Consider the following 5,646-nt stretch of genomic DNA (forward strand, 5'->3'; position numbering starts at 1 on the left):
TCTTTTGTTCGTTTCTTTCTTTCTTATAGTCAGTATTCATCAGGGTGAAAGAAACTACTGAACTGCCCAAGAGGGAACTGGAATAAGGTACATTCCTCTTGCGTTAATGATTCTTTTTTTGGGGGGGGTGAGGTTTTTTGTTTTGTTTTTGTTTTGTTTTGTTTTTTGCTATAGGGCACGTGTGCTCGCCAGACAGAGAGAGACAAAGAGATAGAAAGCGAGAAATCACCCCCCAAGGGATGGCCACGCCACAATCCCTTCTCCTCCATTCTCCTCTTGGGATCTTGGGCACGCACGCACACGTGCCCGGCGTGAGTTTAAGCCACCGGGTCCGGGACTTGAACCGCGGTCGACTACGTGGGAGTCCAGCGACATACCCATTACACGAACTGCTGGTCCCATGATTCTTTTTTTGATGTTGGATTTATCAAATATGCAATGGCTGAAAAGAGAAGGGAAATTCCCTCTATCCTACCAATTTTGGACTTAGAATTACTAGAATTTTCTAAACGGAGAGTCCACCCTTGTTGAAAGCTGCTGTTGTAGCACTGGGTGACGAAGAAAGGGGGCAACAGGTGGCATGGTGATTAAGGCACTGGATTCCTCATATGGCCTACCATGGTTCGAGTCCCAGACCTGGCTACTTGAAACTGAGGCTGGGTGCATGTGCATGCATAGCCAAAATCCCAAGAGGAGAAAGAAAGAGAGGGGATTGCAGCTTAGCTATCCCGTGGGGGGGTGGGGGGAGTGATTTCTCACTTTCTCTGTCTGTCTCTGCAGCAAGCGCATGCGCCCTATGGCAAAAACCTTTAAAAAAAAAAAAAAACAGAAAAGAAAAAAAGGGGAGGGGGGAGACAACAGATCCAAAGATCCTATTAATACAGCTCTTACTGGCTCAGTAAGTAAGTGATTTGAGAGCAAAAGAGCTTATCTTTCCCCATAATAAATAGTGGAGTCTTTGGGTACTCTACTGTTTAATGCTGTTCAATGTTTTTGTGCTGACTGTGTGTCCACGCAGCATGAAATTCCAAGTTCAAATAAAACAAGCAGGTTCTTGGGAAACGTACAGCACTTTGGTTGAGGTTTCTTATCATTTGCTAACTACATGACTGTAAGTAAAGCAGTAGGTCATATTTTCTAATCCATAAAAACAAAAACATGTCAAAATAATGATAACTGTAAATTAGGATGAAAGGAGACAATGTGTGTGGGGAAGGTAAAAGTTAGTTTCTTTTCTCTTCTCCAGCCAAATCAGGATTTTTGTTTGTTTCTGAGGAAATGAGGATTGTAAGAGCCCTCCATTTTTGCGCTTCATGTGACTGAGTCAAGAGGCTTACTAGGTGGCATATCTGAGTATATTATAACCAATCGAGATAATTCTCACAAAGTTGGATTTCATACTTCGTTGCTCTTGGGAGCATTTTATATTTTATAAAATGGCTTTTAAGTTAAAAACTGTAACCTTGTGTTTGCATATTTGAAGAGTAGAGAGTTCCAGTTCATCTTGAGAGTTGTGATGTCACAGTTCAGCTGTGGGAGCCATGGGAGCCTTTCATGCAGACCCCTGGCCAACAGAAGGAGTGAGCAGGCCAGATGGGGTGACAGGAGACAGACTATCTAACTTCTCTATCCCAACTAGGCCTCTTTTTGTTTCCCCTAGAGGATGCCTGGACTCACCAGAAAGAGCCAGAGAGGGAGAGGGAGAAGGAAAAAGCACCCCTCGTGGGGAATGGTCACACTGCCACATCTCCATCTCTCCCTCTCTTCAAGATTTTGAGCACATACTTGTGCCTGGTGGGTTTCTTAAGCTGATAGGTCTGGGACTCAAACCATGTGGTCAGCCATGTGGGATCCAGCTGCCTTAACCGCCAGGCCATGGACCCAGTTCCTAAAACCCTTCTCTTTATCTCAGTGAAGAAAGGGCAAAAGGAAAGGAGAGGCAACCATCTCTTTGCCAAATGCCCCCTTTCCCCACTCTGCCTTGTGAGTCTTAACCTCAATCCTTCTATCTGCTAGTCGTTTCTTCATTGATGAGCACAACTTTGATTCAACAGCTGTCATCTGGTTCTGTCATGGGCCAGGACTTCCACCACTGACTTGGATCTAACAGGACGAGGGGTGCTAGAAAGAAAGGCATGGCACCTGTGACCAGGGGTTAGAAAATGTTCTGTGTCCAGACTGAAACCATTCATTCCCTTGTAGAATTGCTACTGTGCATCTTGGGCCATGTCTATGAGGGATTTCGTTCTGAAGTGCTCTCTCCTTCACACTTGATCACCTCTAGGTGTTCAATTTTGTCACATTCTGCAGAAAGTCAAGTCTCACTGACCAGCCAGTCCTCCCTTGCCCTGATTCTGGCTCTGACAGTATTTTACTGGCTTTGATGATCAGTCTCTCTTCTCAGATTGTTCATTCCTTGAGAGCAAAGACTCTTTTCCCTGGTACAATAGTCAGCGTACAGTAATAACCAGAGTACCACAGAAGGTGCTCAGTATGTGTTCGTTGAAAGAATGGGCTATTCTAAGTCCATTTACAGCCGACCGAGAAAAGTATTCGTGTAAGTTACAATTAAATGTACTGGTACCAGGGGTCTTCAAGAAGCTCACAGGAAATAGGTTGCATGGGAAAACTGCATGGATTTCAACAAATGTTTGCACTAAAATAAACTCCTGCTTTAATTCCATGTTCCCCTCATAGGTGCATTATAATTCACAACAGGAGAGTTTTCTAAAAGAGGGACTGGGGGAAAGTACACGAGTATTCTTCAGATGCTCACTAGCGCTCTCAATAGTGAGGAATCTCAGCCAACCTCTGCATCTTTCTTTACCTGTGCTCATTTCCTTGTCTTAAGTGACCATGGTTCAAATCCCAGCCCCAGCAGCTTGAAAAACACGACAGGTATATGTTCATGTATACCCCAAATCCTGCCGGAATGGAGGAAAAAGAAGATGACCATGCCCCATGAAAGTATTCTCGCTCGCTCACTCTCTCTCTCTCTCTCTCTCTCTCTCTCTCTCTGTCTCTTTCTCTCTCTCTTTTCCTCAAGCACACACACCCTCTGGCAATGAAAAAAAATAGTTTAAGAGACAGTCCACGTTTGGCATGAAGCATGCAGCTATCTCTGCTGTATCATACCAAGCAAGTTATTTCCATGCTAAATGTCAAGTTCTGTCAGAGTTCCAGACATCAAATCTGATTAAGACCCAGAGAAGGAGGAAGACGAAGACAAAGAGGGCTCCTCTCCCATCTGAGTCCACCAGAAGAGATCTCCCAAGCTAGGAAGGAGGTCAGAAATGACCTCTTACTGTAGGCATAGTGCCACCCAGAATAAAACGTAGGCTCTGTCAGCAAGGAAGAAGGGGGAAAGGGCTTCTAGAAAGGCAGCTAGCTATCTCTGTTAAAATAGTAATGCTTACATGGGAAAACACTTCACAAGGCTTTGTCAATAAGTTATTGGCATTCCTTGGTTCAGCAATTTGCAAAGAATTAAAATATGCTAAATAACTTTTTACTGACCACGATTCAATGTTCATGATTCAAAAGCTAATTTTAGAATCCTGCAATATTTAGAGTTATCATGATGAGGATCTATTAATGTACTTTTAGTAACAGCAACAATAACTAGCATTTATTGAACATTTGATATACATTGGATTGTTGGAAAAGTCATAATGCATTTTTGCATAGAAAAGCACAGAAAAATCCATCATGACTTCCTTATACCTAGTTTCAGGCATCACTGTAAGTGCTTAAGAGAATTCATTCTATTGGTTCTTACCTCTTTTTTAAAACAAGATTTTTACTATAGTGTGCATGTACTTACTGGAGAGAGAGACAAAGAGAAAGCAAGATATCACCCCTTAGGGGGATGGCCATGCTACAGTCCCTTCTCCATTCTTTTCTCAGGATCTTGGGCACACACGCGCATAGGCCCGGTGTGAGTTTTAAGCCACCAGGTCAAGGACTCAAACTGCAGTCAACTACATGGAAGTCCAGTGACATAACCATTATGCCATCTGCTAGTACCTCTTATCCCCTTTTTACAGATAAATAAACTGAGGCACAGAGAGATTACTGGTTGTGTGGGGCTAGGATTCAAACATGAGCTTCTGACTCAAACTTAACCTGTACATCATTTTACAAGTCTGCCAGTGAAATTCTGCTTTGATTAAATCAAGCTGATTGCTTATGAAATCCATTTTTACCAACCTTAGAAAAAAAGCTGCCCTAGGTATTAGATTACATAAATGCATATGTAATTTCAAGAAGAAATGAGGGCGGGGATCAGCAGTTAGCGTAATGGCTGTGTCGCTGGACTCCCATGTAGTCGACCACGGTTCGAGTCCCAGACCCGGTGACTTAAACTCACACTGGGCACGTGTGCATGTGTGCCCAAGATCCCGAGAGGAGAATGGAGGAGAAGGGATGGTGGTGTGGCCATCCCCCCTTGGGGGTGATTTCTCACTTTCTGTCTCTCTGTCTCTCTTTCTGGCAAGCACACATGCCCTATAGCACAAACCTCTCCCACTAACCCCCCCCCCAAAAAAAAAGAACAAATGAGGGCCAGCCTGTTGCACCGCGGTTGAGCCCTACAGAGGAAACACCCACAGATAACCAACCCGAGTTCGAGTCCAGGCCCCAGTAGGTCGAGAGACACCCTGTACGCACATACGTGCGCTAAGATCCTAAAGGAATGCAGCGTTGGAGGAAAAACGATTGCAGCAGGACCAGGCCCCATTGAGAGCTGCTTCCCTCTCACTCTTCCTGCTTTCCCACCCAACGTGCACATGCACACACCCTCTGACTTTAAAAAAAAGAAAGAATAGATGAGATAGTTGAATAACTGAATATCCTAAAAACCTCTGGCCTAGGGACCAGCAGTTAGCGTAATGGCTATGTCGCTGGACTCCCACGTAGTCGACCGCGGTTTGAGTCCCGGACCCGGTGGCTTAAACTCACGCCGGGCGCGTGTGCGTGCGTGCCCAAGATCCCAAGAGGAGAATGGAGGAGAAGGGATTGCGGCGTGGCCATCCCCCCTGGGGGGTGATTTCCTGCTTTCTATCTCTCTGTCTCTCTCTGTCTGTCTGGCGAGCGCACGCGCCCTATAGCAAAAACCTCTCAAAAAAAAAAAAAAAAAAAAAAAAACTCTGGCCTATACTACTTCAGTGGTGAATGTGTGATATGTGAATTATAGTTTAATAAAGCATTAAAAAAAAACAACAGTGGAGTCAAACACATCCATCTCACCCTGTATTTATTATGAGACTCCAGCTAAGTCACTGCACACAAAATTCCTCATAGGAAGTAGAGGTGACGGTTACTGGCCTCATTGTTTAATTTGCAATGAGGGTGTATAAAAATTGCCTTTCATGGAGCGTGATCCATGAAGGGCAGACTGCTATGGGAGATTGTACAGTCATGGCCTGCAATTTTAAGTCTATTCTCACCTCCCATCCCGAGTTGCCGTCCTGAATATGTGAGCTCACATGGGATGAGACAATAGGTAGCAGAATATCTCGTGATTTAGGTAAAACAGGGATTCATATCATCAGCTTAAAAATCTCAGATCCTCACATCTTTCAAGCCCTGGAAAAGGGGATCGCACTATATTTCTTATTTTGTTTCTGAACTGTCTGTGAGGCTCAC

This window comes from Tupaia chinensis, unplaced genomic scaffold, assembly GCF_000334495.1.
Source record: "Tupaia chinensis unplaced genomic scaffold, TupChi_1.0 Scaffold000048_1, whole genome shotgun sequence".
NCBI classification, from domain to species: Eukaryota; Metazoa; Chordata; class Mammalia; order Scandentia; family Tupaiidae; genus Tupaia; species Tupaia belangeri.